This window comes from Haemaphysalis longicornis, unplaced genomic scaffold, assembly GCF_048455015.1.
Source record: "Haemaphysalis longicornis isolate Haplotype H1 unplaced genomic scaffold, Haemaphysalis longicornis Haplotype H1 scaffold_3, whole genome shotgun sequence".
In the NCBI taxonomy this organism is placed as follows: domain Eukaryota; kingdom Metazoa; phylum Arthropoda; class Arachnida; order Ixodida; family Ixodidae; genus Haemaphysalis; species Haemaphysalis longicornis.
Window position 1 is genome coordinate 130,641,295 of NW_027526335.1, and position 15,093 is coordinate 130,656,387.

The 15,093-nt window shown below is 47.6% G+C and overlaps 1 protein-coding gene across 6 annotated transcripts in view; it reads right to left on the bottom strand.

The window, feature by feature from the left end:
- Positions 1-14,889, bottom strand: part of LOC144175082 (uncharacterized) — a 793,144-nt gene extending 778,255 nt beyond the window's left edge. For 4 of the 6 annotated variants that reach the window (XM_077704129.1, XM_077704128.1, XM_077704130.1 and 1 more), the window contains exon 1: positions 14,257-14,889. The gene's annotated coding sequence lies outside the window, so the exon portion shown is untranslated. The remainder of the gene's footprint in view (positions 1-14,256) is intronic. The other 2 variants (XM_077704133.1, XM_077704134.1) reach the window with 2 other exon arrangements.
- Between the last annotated feature and the right edge of the window lie 204 nt (positions 14,890-15,093).

Genomic DNA, 15,093 nt, shown 5'->3' on the forward strand with positions numbered 1-15,093 from the left:
GAGTTCTCTTCACCTGCGGGGATGTCGCACTCCCTGGACCATTTGCCCGTACTACATGAGCATTTCAGGACGCAGCAACGAAATTTAATTGTCAAGTACTCGAACAAAATGAAGTTTTCAATGGTTGTAAACTGAAAACGAGCTCATAACGACAGCAGCAAGCCAACACTACCACCATTCCGAAACTGCGACGAGTGGCACTATCTCGTCGCTGCTCGCTATTCCTTACTCCCCTCGTTTCTTTTTTTACCTTTGCTGGTTGGCGATATGACGCCAACTTCCTGTCAAGGGATTAAGATACCAAGCAAGGTCGTGGCTGTGCGTGCTAGAACGGTTCGTTGGCCCCAAAGAGCCTCGAACCCGAAAATTCGTCTGCGCGACGGCGAAAAGTCCAGCTCGGCCGGCGATAGTTTCTTACGCATTGACGTACATGTTTGCGTGTTCGTTCGGAACTTCAACAGTTTACTCCACCGTTCGTAGTGTCATAAAAGGAATGTGCAGTATGTTTCACGGGCATATAGCTCACTATGCAAACCGGTAAGCCCTGCCTAACTTGCGTTTGCTTTTGCCGGCCTCCGCCAATCGCAGAGCATTCTAGTATGACATCATAGGTTCTGTTGCGGGAAATGAGCTAGTGGGTCGCATGGTCATTCCCTTTTTTCCTAATTATGTAGCTTAGTTGAGAGAAGCTTGTGTTAGCAGTTGTGTCAGGATGGTTCTAGTGAGGCAATCTTTCGAATGAACCAAACTTGTGTTTTCTCTTCATGGCTCCTTTAATCGGTGATTGGGTTCGTACACGTCAGCACTGTTCAACCAGACCCACCTGGTCACCATCCCCGACGCTTGGCGCCAGTCCATTTTTGGGCGCCCCTTCCCAGAAATATGCACCCGTTGTAGAGATGCCCGAAGCAAAGCCTAAGAAAAACTTTACAGCAGTCGATCCGACGCAATCTACACAGATGCGGCCAGTTACCCAGATAACCAAACTGGTGGCAATGGCAACCTCTAAAAATGCCCTCATCACCAGCGCCTCAATCCGGACAACTTCCTCCCTGGACGCTGAAGAATTTACTCTTTCCTACACAGTACTCTGGTGAGTGTAAATTCTTTCAGAAACCAGGAACTCGGGCACATAATTAATCGACTGCACAAACTACTCAGATCGTCCGCCCCTGAACCCGCCCCCTCCCCCTGAGCAGTGCTGCTCCTGAGCACTGCTAGAGCACTGCACGGGCCTGATTTTAAGGCCCGAGCCTGGCCCGAGCCCGCTATGTGAAGCCCGAGCCCGACCCGGGCCCGTAACACCTAGCCCGGGCCCCGCCCGGGCCCGGGCATTCATATGTGAGCCTGGCCCGGACCCGGCCCGGGCCCGTCGTCTCAAGCCCAGGCCCGGCCCGGCCCGGTCATTTATTTTTGAGCCTATGGAGGGCCCCCGTGTGTGTAATTTGTTTATTATATTTGGTTCAGTATCTTCGTAGCGGGCAATCAGACGGAGCATCTATTCTGTACAAGCACGCCATGAACTGAAACGCAAAAAATAAGGGTTTAAAAGTTCACGTAGTTTAGCTTACACCGTTTGCAGTTCACGCCACATCGGCGTGAAAGTTCGTATTTTTACACGAGACACACCATCACCTTTGATGACCACACTCTTGGCGACTTCACGTGGTTGTCTCGGCCACAAGTTGGTATTGCTGAAATTTTTTGCTCCGCATTTGAATCCACGAGTGAAACGTGCGTTGAAATATTTTACCTGCAGTGGTTGTTAAGCGGTGGTGTTTCTCTAGCACGCGAGTTTGGTTCCCGGCTATACGGCAGCCGCATTTCCATTGATGCGACATACAAAAGACACATGTACAGCCTCCCAAATTTTTAATAATTTAGCGGGAGCGACGACCGATCGGCATGTCAGCGCCTTATCACGGTGTTTACCGGGAAAATAGACGAGGGTACGCGCACGCGCATAGAACTATCTGTTGTGGGACCATCGTCTGCTCCGCTGTTCTCCTCAGGGCAACACACCCCCTGTTTTTCTTATCTTGAAAGGCCGTTTCGCTACCGCGAAAGGTAGCTAAGCAGCGTGGGGCACACTGTCATTCAGATGCAGTGGCAGGGGGTGTACCACTCTCAAGGAAACAGCGTAGCAGACGACACTCGCACAGCAGATAGCCCTATGCGCGTGCGCTTACTCTCGCCTACTTCGCTGCCGAGCACCGTGATAAGGCGCTGACATGCCGGTCGGTCGTCGCTCCCGCTATGTTATTAAAAATTTGGGAGGCTGTACATAGACATAGGTACACAGCTCCAGGTTGTCTGAATTAATTCCTTCCCCGCTTCTTGTAATCGCGTCTGGTATGTTATACACGGAAATATAAAATCTTGATTCAGTACATAAAACGTCATTAAAATTACAGTATAGTGACTATCAGACCTATAGCAAAACACGTTTTTAAAACATTTCGTACAACTAATATCAAGAAGCGCGCAATAATAAACTCAGAATATTCACTTTAATGCTCTTTTCTACACTTCGCGTCGGAACTATTAGGGGCCCTGCCTATGAATTCAAGCCCGAGCCCGGCCCGGGCCTACGGCGTCGAGCCCGGCCCGGGCCCGCCGATAATCGACTTCGGGCGGCCCGGGACCGTGCAGTGCTCTAAGCACTGCTGTCCATCTGTCGACCTGAGGGACAGCTGCTGCTTGTGACCAGGGCTACGGCAGCCTGGACAGCACATGGGCTCCTGGACTGAGTAATCACTCTCACATCATTGTGTAATAAAGCTCTCTCTCTCTCTCTCTCTCTCTCTCTCTCTCTCTCTCTCTCTCTCTCTCTCTCTCTCTCTCTCTCTCTCTCTCTCTCTCTCTCTCTCTCTCTCTCTCTCTCTCTCTCTCTCAACGCAACGAAAACCTTGAGAACTCTTCGTATGATGTACTGCTAGGACGTCAAAAAAAAAAAATTACCAGACGTTAGTGATACCAGACCATGGGTGTATCCTGAGGCAGGCAACTGCCGAACATTTCAGGTCCCCTTGGAGCCCATGGCACTAACCTAGTATTAGTAAATGAATGAAAAGAATACAGGCGTCGTTACGGTTCCGCATCCGGACCAAATTAGACGGAACACCTGATTGGCTTTATAAACCGAATCTGATCTTAATGCCCTTGTCTGAAGAGTGTGGTGTACTTGGTGACGTCAGACATTTTTCTTGAAATGTTCAGTGCATGCGATGGAGCGCGCCGGCTTATTCAAGGAACTGGGTTGTTTGGACGAGATACTATGTACTCCCAAAAGAACACTCGATGGCTAGGCGAGACATTTTGCGTCTTCTCCTCAGCTTTTTGGAGGACACAAATCTTTGTGAATTTTGGTGATTGGCCGCGAATAGTTTTAAAAGGTTCCACTCGGGCGGAGCAACTGCCGGCACGCCTCAAGGCTATCCACCAGTTTGCGAACAACACAGTCACTCACACGAACCGCTTTAGTCCCAGCTCGAAACTGAGTGCTTTCTTTCGTGAACACCAACGTTGCCTGCACATGCTCAGAAGGCTCACCGAAATAAACTTAATACTACTAATACTTTGCATAATCACTTGATTTGCAACAAGGCAAACTGAAGATAGCTCAGGGCGGATGCAATTTAATGACTGAGCCAATATATGCTTCCCATCCCTTGAGATGTCCGCTGAAATCTACATGCATAGCTCATCTTAGTACTGACTGGTGCTGAAACTGAAACATCGGATTCAGATATTGCGCGCCAGCTCTAAATTCCACTTGGCGTCAACGTTGCTCTCTATAACAGATCACAATTCGCACATGTGGCTTAAACTAACGGTAACTTCAAGTTTCTTCGTGACGCCTTATTACCTGCTATCCCAATCCAACTCCATACAAGCAAATCACACGCTCATCTTTCAGCATGCAGCGCATTTGACCGCTCAAACGACTCCATGATCACGTAGATGTTCATCTCTGTCGGTATCACAGATAGTAATTAGAAGTCGTGCTATCAATACAAATGACAAAAGCCGCCGCTATACCCGAAGCCGTCCCAGAAGCCTCACCAGACTCGGCAAAATAATAACGAGGACAATTCAGCACTCCGAATGATATACTGCTTGTGAAAGCATCAGTATCCGATTTCTGAATGTGCCATCTCAATAATATCATCCCACTTCTCCCTTTGTACCCATTTTTTCTTTCCTCGGTCGCTATAAGAATCGGCACGTACCCACGCTCGCATCGCCAAGTAAAGCGGACATTTATCGGGGACGTACTTTGCTACTTTGTTTTAACTGTTGCTTTGTCGTTAGCATGCTCAAACTAGTCATGTAGGCTTCTGGACATTACTGACACACATTTCTGAGCCGAAGGTTACAACGCATTCACGAGGTGACGCCCGTATTTATCTTTGGATAACTTTCAAAGCAAAGCTTTCTATGTCTCACTTGTGGCGGTGTCGGAAGAAACGCACTGCGGGAAAGCAAACTTTACACAATGCTTTTCCACAAAGGCCTCATCAATCACACACCGCACAAACAATGGGACACCTCCACATGCATGGCGGGTTTCGTCGTGATAGACGAATGCAGTTTAGCGTCATACAATTGAGCGATTGTGATGATGAAAGAATTCCTTAACAGGCACACAGATGGCACGTTGATCACGCCACACGCCTAACCAATTGGAAGCCCAAATAAACAACACCGCCGACCTAAGCGAATAAGCACATCCATATGACCCAATCACAAATTGAGACAAAATCATAACATCACATTCGGTCAGCTCAAGGTTGTCGTGGATTTGGGCTTTGGCTTATTGGGTTGTGGACTTTGCATTTGTATCGGAGAAAGCTTCGCATTTTCACCATCTTCCTTCCTTGCAATATGGATATTGCAGGGGGCATTGACAGGAGTGGGCTGTGATACCGAAATTTGACATTCGTTCGTTGGGCGATCCTCCTCGAGGGAGCTGCAAGAAGTGTGGCTCCCATTCTGCCAAAATAAAAAATGATTTGTGCAAAAATAACGGGGCTGCCGCATACAAATCGGCCGTCTTGGAGATTTTTGCGCGCAGATTCACTAGGCCCTTCATGTCAACATTTACACGTGTACAAAGAGTTTCCCGCAAGAAGAAAGCTTCTCAACCTAAACCAAAGTAGAGGTAGGTTATGAAAGTTTGAATCAGCGGAAATGCAGGGAAAAAAACATGATAATCGTGCAGATGAATATTGTAGCAGCGTTGCTTATTTGTGAACGTTTATGTTTGTACAGATGAAAGACGGATCCGGACTGATCGGTTTTATAGGTACTCATGCGTAACGGCCGTTGGGGTACTACCGCTGCGTTTTATGACGGCAGTCGCCAACCGCAGTGCAAGAAAGCGAAGCTGGCGAAGTGGGTGATAATGATGCTGATGATGCTTAGCGCTTCCCCTTTGTAGCGGGTCGCGTTGCAGAGCGACATTAGTCGTAACGCCACTGTACAATCACCTGGCCATTAAGGGGAAAAAACGTTATGGTATTTTTGCGTTAGTCTGACTTCTTAGTGCGGATGTCTTCCTAGTTTCTTCTCTGATCTGTTCCCACCAACATTCTAGCCTTCTTTTACTAACCTCTACTGCTCTCCAATTCACTTCCGTCAACCTTAAGGTTAAGGGCTTCCGGAAGCTGGATGTCTCCCTCGCCGAGGACTGGACGGATACCTTTGCACTCCGTTACAATATGTTGCATGGTTTCTGGCTCCTTGCCGCAACATGCGCACAGTTCTTCCTGTACCGGTTCGCGGACAAACGTTTTTGCTGGCAAGCTACATGCCCTGGCTTCAAAAAGCAATGCATTTTCTTTGGTATTAACAAAAAAGGTTTCCCTTGTGATCCCCCGCTTCCCAAATCTGTAGATATCAAGGACTTATTTGCGTCCATCCTTTTTTCCCAGTTCGTTGCCTCCGATTTTTTCAGTCCACTATTTATCGTCTTGGTCGTTTCCCCTGCGCTTCGAGGTTTCTATATACTTTGTCCTAAGCCTTCTGGTTCTTTTTCGTCACTGTGTGACCACGCTTTTAATGTAACGATAGCGTAACAGTGGTCATAATCTGCTCTGCACTTCTCTCACTTCAAAGGAGGCCCCTCCTGTGTCTCCCTGCACTGCCTCATTTGTTGTTTTAATTTGGGCTCCTAATGCCAATCTACCTACTGTCCTCTGATTTACTTCTAGCCCTGATTGAATCTCTGATTTAACACACACAACAGCGTTTGAAAGGGCGAATTCCGGTACCATTACACCCTTCCAGATTCCTCCCACTACTCCATATTTGTAATATCCCCATAGTGCTTTGTTCTTCATGATAGAGGCGTCGCTTTGTCCTTTCATTCTTAAATGATCCTCACGCGTTTTTATATAGGTCTGGCCTTCCTTTATCCATATTCCCAGATATTTCGTTACCCGCGGTATTGTTGCGTGTTGAACGAATACTGGTTCGTTACAAGTGTCTTCATTAAAGACCAGAACTCCCGACTTTGCTGAGCTAAACCCTAAACCTAATTCAGTGGCTTCTTCCCAGCACATACCTGCAAGCTATTGCAGACACTGTTCGCTATCTGCTAGCAGTACTATGTCACCTGCATATATCGATGCGGAATATGTTGTTCCACTTCCTGTCCTTTGCGGCTATAATATATATTGAAACCTATTTTACCGTCTTCAAGCTTTCTTTCTAGTCTTGCCATGTACAGCATGAACAGCAATGGAGACAAAGGACAACCCTGCTCTAAACTTATATTTGTAACTACCGGTTCGGTGCACTTTATGTCCTCCCAGGTAATTTGCACCTCGATCGCATTGTAAATTCCCTACAGAGCTGTATAAAGTCCTGGCCTAACTTCCTCCTGCTCAAATAGGATCCATAGAAGTTCTCTATCTACATTGTCGTAGGCTCCCTTTATATTCAGAAATGCTATCCGTAGTGGTCGCTTTTGAGCCATTGACCCCTCTATGTATTGGGTTAGGACAAACAGGTTGTCTTCTAAGAGCCTGCCTCTCCTCAATCCATTTTGTAGTTCTCCCAGTATGCCGTTGCCCTTTATCCACGCCTGCAGTTCCGCTTTTATGGCTTACATTAGCAGCCTGTATACCACTGAGGCACGGTGTAAATATTCTCACACCGTGCACTGAGGTAACTGATATAGGCCTGTACGAGTTGGCATCAGCCCTGTTTCCTCTACCTTTATAGATCAGCTTCATCCTGCTCTTATGCCAATCGTCCGGTACTTGCTTAGTTTTTAACACTTTTCGATTGCTCGAATCAGTTTTGCTTCAATTTTTGGGCCGAGAATGTTCACCAGCCGTATAGGAATTTCATCTTACCCTGTTGCCATATTAGCAGGAACATTTTCTCCGGCTTTTTTCCAGTTTAGTTTCTCCATCTTTAGCTCTCTATCTGTACGCACCTCAGTTGCCCCACTCACTAAATGCTGTAATCCTCTCTTCCTTCTTCTGAACTTGTCTTGTATGGTTGAGAGAATGTGCAGTACCGCCTTTTCCCCTTTTAGTACCTGACCTTCACCGCTTATGCATGACTTTGTACTTTTTCAGCCTTTTTCCTTAGATCCTTTAAAAGGTCCCAAAACTTTCTCGGCGTGCCTTTATGCTTTGCCCGTATATTCGGGACCCATTTCTCACTGTCTGCAAGTTTTTGCTGTGCAAGCTTTTGCACTTCCAGCTTCTTAAGGTGGTACCAATTCCACTTCGAAGTTATTTCATCTGTTTGCATTCCCACTCGCTTGGCCTCCCTGTGCTCTCTCGATGCTGCCTGTCTGTGTTATAGCTTCCTTGATTTTCTTGTTCCACCAGCTTCTTGGCTTTCTTCCTTTCCAGTAGTTGCGTTCTTTTTGTTCCTTATCTTTCCTTAAATAAAACCAATTAGTTAACTGTATTCCAAATACTTCGTAGGCTGTCTCTCGATTTCTATCTCAAGGCTTTTGGCAATATTAGCTATCTGCTTATCGCTTAATTTCAAGTTGTGAAACGCCGTAATCGGCTTTTGATCTTTCCTTTCTCCAAAACTCAAAGTTATCCGTTTATGGTCACTTCGTAAGCAGTGGTAACCTCCTGTATGGTCACTTTCTATTTCATCTGTTTCCATTACAGTCAGCTATTCATACACACTTTACGATAGGAGGCTACAGTCTACACTACACTGCTTTTCCCCTCGTTCCAAAGTAATTTGTCCCTCACATTTATTCTCTGTTTACTACAATAAGATTATGTTCTTCACCCATATCTAGTACGAGTTTAACATAGCGGTCTGTGTACCCGTCCAGGAACTTAATGTGGACATGCCTCCCACTAGAATCACCTCTCCCGATTGTCTTAGCTGATCAAGATCCCGCTAAATGCTGTTTATCAGTTTGTCATTATTTTCTCTAACCTCTGTGTCATCTCCTGACCACAGATAGCGTTTTTCTTCCCTCTAGCGTGCCCTTAAAGGGACACTGAAGTGATTTGTAAACAATGCGGGATCACGAGCGCAAACTGTAATCCGGAGTCTCTGGGCCCTGTTTCGACCACTCTGTGCGTGTTTACGCGAATTTATTTAGTAGAAAAATCAATTCGAAAATGCTGTCCTCCTCTCTTTACACTCGCCCATTTTCTGTGGCGTTTTCGTGTGACGTCAGCAGGAGAGGAGCTGACAATTGGCTGCGCTACTGCACGGCTCGCCGACCTTCCGCGACCGAGTCAGTCGGCCCACCGTTTAGTCCGCCGGCCGCCGACGGGTCGTCGCAATTCGTTCGATCAGTTGAAACTAAGCCACAACACGTTTGGGAATGGAAGAATGCGCCTTTCTTTACTTCGTTAGTTTGTACACTGTATCTAGCTCCAAGTCAAGGTCGCTTCACACAAGCGCTGCACAAGCGCACATGCGACGCTTCGCTGACTGGTACGCCAGTAAGAAAATATAAGGCATCTTGAAGGGGGAGAAGAGTGAGCGGAGACAATATAGGTACTAAGGAAATAAAATCAAGTGATATTTTTACCGTACAGCGTAAAACTAGGGTGTGGGAAGCACTTTTTTGCGCTGGGCGAACAAGCAGAGCGGTCAGGAGCACGACTACGCATCTGCGAACGCTTTCCCGTCTACGAAATGCAATTGCTAGACGTGAGCTATTGTGGAAACTCGGGGGACGCTTACTGCACGAGCGCAATACAACAAATAGTCACCTAAGCTGCTTGAAATACTAAAACTAAATAAAAGTGTAAACTGGTTATACATTATATACCTGATATTTTCCATTACGGCCAGCGGCCCCCTGTGGCCTAGTCGTCTGGTGCGCTGGGTATGTCACCGCAAGTGTTTTGCCAGTCACAAGTTCGAATCGCCGCGGGTACATGCTTTTTTTTTATGAGTTAACTCTTTCGTTTTTCGCCGATGTTTTCTATACTGAGTTCACCTTTTTTTTGGCCGCAACGTTCATTGCTCCACGAACTAGTCCACAGAACTCGCGCAGGCTGGCACTGCCGCGCTAGCGAGTTCTCGTTGGCGTGCTGTTGCCATAAGCACCGACTGCTTGCGGGCAGTGGGCACAGGCCAGAATCAACAGACCCTTGGCCTGGTGCGAACACGCTTTTTACGATACAGGCATGAGCGAGGCAAGCTCCAAATATGGGGGAAAAGCGCATGCATTTGAGCATCTGCGGGGACGCGGAGGGCGTTCACGCACTGCGTAGGCCTCGGCTAGTGAATGCTACGATTCCAAGCCGTCCTGGGAGGCTTATCTTATGCATTTTACAGCCGACAACATGGCAGAAGCGCGGTACTACGATTACTGGGATATTGAGAATGCCCATCCAACGACGCCATCAGATGTCAAACATGTTATTTTACAGAATCGAAACCGAAACCGAAACTTGTTTGATTGCTAACCTTGGGCATCGTCCAATCACGGCGCCCCCTCCTCCTAACGTCACAGCTTAGTTTGTGCGGCCGCCGCAAACCGCGCATAGTAGTTTTTCTTCTTTCGCGCTTTGTAAAATAATTACCGATTTGTCAACCGGATAAACGATGAAAAGTGTGCTAATTTGAGCCAGTCTACACAGTGCAAGCAAAAACGGGAGCTTGACAAATTCACTTCAGTGTCCCTTTAAGTCACATGTGACTTTGAATTCAGCGCCAGCCGACGGGCGCGTGCTGCCCCTACGTGGCAATTTTTTTTGGCGCATTTGCTCCCGTATGAAGGTTGATATTATAAAGCCGGTCGCGGTTCAGACGCCTTTTAGATGCGAAGCATCTCTTGCTCGGGGGGATGTCCCGCGTCCGTGCCCCGTCCGCAGCGCCTCTGATGATGATTGTGGCAGGATGCCCCTAGGGATTGGCCAACCAAAGAATCCGTCACGAGATAGCTTCGCGTTCAACCACCGTCGCCATCTTCCCGTAGGGGAACCGCTGAAGATGAAGAAGGAGAAGGAAACAAAGCTGCGAAGAGGAAGGCGTGTACGTTGCTCTCGCCCCATAGAGTTTTATACTAATATATACTAGAGGGAAACCTGTCGCTGCAGTCGCCAGCCACCGTGGGCGGCGCCATTGCTGCTAGCGACGTTCCTAGCCTGCTTGGCTTAGCTAGCCATAGGGCTTCTTTTTTGTTACGAAGCCAAAATCAACAAAAAAAAGGAACAAAAATACTAAAATACTAGGAACATCGTACTAAAATACTAAAATACTTCTAAAGAACTACTGACATTTTGTAGGTTCAAAATTATAATAACAAAACAAATTTCATGAACCATCTACGGTAATATTGATGCTTTTTTTTCAGCCATAGCCAACGTTTCAGCCTGTTCATGAGCCATGCCAAGGACAAGTGGAACGTACCTGCCGGATACATGACGGAACACTCGCTGAAGCGCGGCTCCCCTAGACAGTGGCGTCAGATTTACCTCTAGTATATATTAGTATGAAACTCTATGCTCGCCCCGTCCGTAGCGCCTCTGATGATGATTGCGGCAGGATGCCCCTAGGGATTGGCCAACGTCAACAACCTTTACCTCACCAATGCTGACGGAGACTACCGATTCTACCACAGAGACGACATCGACAAGAACATCATGGACGAGTTTCGGCGCCTCGAGAACCACCGCCTACTCACCGTAACACAACAGTACTTGCGTTCCTTTGCCACCGGTGTGGACCCGGACGCGGAATTCCCTCTGGCGCTACTAAACACCAGATCACTCAACATAACGGCAACACAATGGAACCACACGGAACCCCCATGATGCTTCGCATCCTCATCAGGGTTCTCCGCGGGAAGATGGTGCAATTTTTTTGGACTGTTTTTTTTTTTTTTGCGTTGGAAGAACTGAAATTCGCAAAGGGAAACTAATTTGTTGTCCATATTACTACGCCTGTTATCATTGCATGAGAAATAGATGATGCATGTCGGCAAAACTTTCGCGTTAATCCGCGTCGGTGAGTCCACGGCGAGCGACAGAACACTTAACGATGGAGTGAAGAGAGCACGTGGAGAGAGCCGCCATCGAAACACTCCCGACGTTACGTCAAGTCGAACTTGAGTCGAAGCTCGGAGCTCATCTCGAAGCTCGGTAGGGCGGCTAAACCGCCCTACCGAGCACGCCATGCTAAGCCTGAGCATGGCGTGCGCATCTGGCCGAGCCTGAAGTCCGCGAGGGAGATGAACGAGATTCTCACGCATTCTTGAAAATTAACCAATTGATTTGCGTGTGTATCAACTGCTGTCGATTTTCGACAACTCTGCCACAGAGTTTCGAAGTAATTGTTATGTGAGCTAAAAGTATGTTACAGTTCTGTGGGTATAGCTTTGGTTGTTAATGCGTAACATACTTCGCCGAGTATACTCTACAGCACCCATCGCGTAAAGCCTTGCATCTGCACACGAATGAATAATTGGCAAAGTAAATACGTTTACTCGTTATAGCAGTGTAAAGGGAGGTAATTGTTGAAAGAAAATTTTGATTGATTGTATAAGGTTTAACGCGCCGACGCAACGCAGGCGATGAGGCGCGCTGTAGTGGAGGGCTCCGGATTAATTTTGACCACCTGGGGATCTTTAACGCGCGCCGAAATCTCGTTCACACGGGCGTTTTTGCTTCTCGCCTCTACCAGAAAAGCGGCCGCCGCTGCCGGAACTCGAACCCGCGTCCTTGTGCTCAAAGCACAGCGCCTTAGCCACTGAGCCACCGCGGCGGGAGAAAGAAAATTTTTAAAAACCAAGGGATACTAAATAGAAATAGAAAAACTAAAAGTAATACTGATATAAAAATCAAAATTGTCTACCTCATATTCCATGCTCGCAGGATGAAGGCGAAATAAATGCTCCAGAAAACTAACTGAAACCCAAAAAATAAATGTGGGAGAGGGCAAACGATGTAACGCCCTGTATATGCACAAAAATGTATAATTGACAAAGTTGGTTTGTTTAATCGTAATCGTAGCGTAAATGTAGATTATCGGGCGAAGAAAAAAAACTCAGAATGAAAAAAGAGCGGCATACAAATGCACATTATTACAAAGTTCTCAGAATTTCTCAGCAGTTTTTATGCACCGTTGGAGGAGAAGAAGGAAACGGGTACAAGACAAGGAAGTGGTAATATACATATCGAATGGTCCTTTCACTTGCAAAAAAGCGCCCACATTTACGTTCGCAATATCACTAATTTCAGACTCAGTCATTAAATTCTACACTGGGTAAACTCCGTTATACGATAGATGCTAGAGAAATCTTGTAACGATCGCGAGCAAATTGGCTTAGCTCTTCTTGCGGCGTTTAATGACTGCTTTTAAACTTTGTTCAAAGAAGTTCTATAACAGAAAGTTGCTTCAAAAACGTTCTAATTGCTTACACAATTATTAAACGAGTTGTGCGTCCACGCTAACTCGTGAATGAAAATTCAGCTTTGAACTGTGCGAATGTGCGGAGCAGGATTACGTGAAGCTGAGTCTTGTCCTTCCCAACCGCCTTTATTTTTTATTCCTTTTTTTTTTTTTTTGGGGGGGGGGGGGGGGGGGGGGGGGGAGGGTAGGGGGCGATTTTACGGGAGCTGGAAAATTATCGCGCGATGCCAACCCGCCTTCGCATCACAAGCCCGGTATTCCGCCAACATCCACTAAATGATCGCGGTCCTCTCTGTCGACAGGCCATCAGCGCGACGCAGCTGTTTTGCCGGTGTTTGCTTCGTCATTACCGGTTGGCTCAACCGCGCACCACGACAACGGCGGACGCTTGCCGTCGTCGTTCGCGCTGTCAGACCCTTTCTCAAAACGGGCGTGGCGGCTTAGGATAGCGATAAGTCGCCCGTCGGTAGAAAACATGTTTATTGCGTCATAAATAACTCGTGAAAAATGAAGGTTTCAGAAGGAATTAAAGACCTTTCGTAATTACATTTTCTACCGTAGGTGCTTCTGGCCTTTTCATCTGAGTGTGGGCAAGCCAGGTCATATGGCTGTCTGTGCCTACATCGCCGCATCACGTTTTGAACAGAAAACGTATAGAATCATATAAAAGAATAGTCTGGCCTTATTCCACTCAATTTGTAACCGGTTGTTACTCTTGCCGCTGTTCCCTGCAGTGGTTGTCGGTACGCAACAAAAGGCTGGTTCAGAGAATTTTCTTAAAAAGAACGGATCAAACGTCAATTGAGGAAGTACAAAAAAAACTGAAACAATGTACCAAAGAGCTACCACGCAAGTGTAGTAATTGAATCGTACGCCCTCTAGCCTTTGGTTTTCCTTTTTGATCTTAATGGTATTCAGATGATCATTGCTCACCAGTTTATAAATGTTTATCTCCACGGCAAATTAGCTGCATAAATTTGTTCCTCCGGGAAATACAACCGAATTTAGTCTGCTACGTCGGCTTTACATTGCCAGACAGAACACACTGGTGTATCGTAGCAATACTTACTGATTGTCCGGAGTTTCGTAACAGCACATGCATACTTCTACTGCCAACGGCTCAATGAGTGTTTTGGTTCAGCAGAGACATCAGATAACACAGCACAATTTGCTGGGTTATTTTCAAACGTTTGTTTTACGCAGACGGTTAGGCTCTCGCCGCCCAGCGTGGAGATATCATGCCGGTCAAGAAACGGACTTAGACTCAGGTACTCGCGTATCAGTGAAAAAATTAACGCCCGAGTTCAGAAGGGCTAGTCGCGAGCAGACTACCAAAAAACTGGTTCGCTACTGTTGCACCCTCCGCGATAACCTCGGTTCGAAACTCACCAGTTCTCGGGCAGAAGATCCTGACAGAAGATCCGGTGGGAGGTACACCACACTGCCAAGTCAACAAACCGAACGCCGTCAGGCGGCAAGCGGAGCGTCGAAAACCACGTGTCGGTCGGCAACACCCACTGTCAGAAGAAAACTCGCCGCCCCCACAATCACAAACCAGCACGACGGAAAGCACAGCGGTTGATCCTAAACTTCTCGACGGACGAAAACGTGTGTTATCGCGCACAGGCTCCCAGAAATGATGATGGTTCCACTGTCGTCGTTACTACGGCGAAGACGTCACTCAACCAGGGACGTCGCGCATCATCGGCGCGTTAGCCGCGTTGCACGTGCGACGTCGCGTTAATGCGACGACGAGGGGCGAACACAAGACGACGTCGACCGACACCGTAGGCAAGAAGACAAGGCCCGGCCGCGGCGGGTGCTGTCACGTGCTTTTGGTCCACAGCACGCGACCGCTGAGGAACTCGGCCCGTTTTGAAAACTCCTCTCAAAGTGGCGGGCGCAGCAGCGCGCACGCCATCTGGGGTAGAGTGCGCGAGTCCGATGCCGGACCGGCGGCCTATTGAGGGGATGAATAGCTCGACGAACGGGCCACGAGACGTGGCCTCGCGCCGCTGCTTCCTTTGTGTCGCCAGATTCTTTTGTACAAGTCCGCCCTTTTTTGCTTTCTTCCTCCCAATCTCCCTCTCCTCTTTTGGAGGGTTTTTTTTTATTCTGTACGCGCGGCTCGCTTTCTGCCTTTCGTTGGCGGTATCTGCGAGTGAACGCCCGAAAAGACGTAAGAGCGTGCCTGCGCAGCCGCGCGCGCGCATTTCTGCTGGCTTT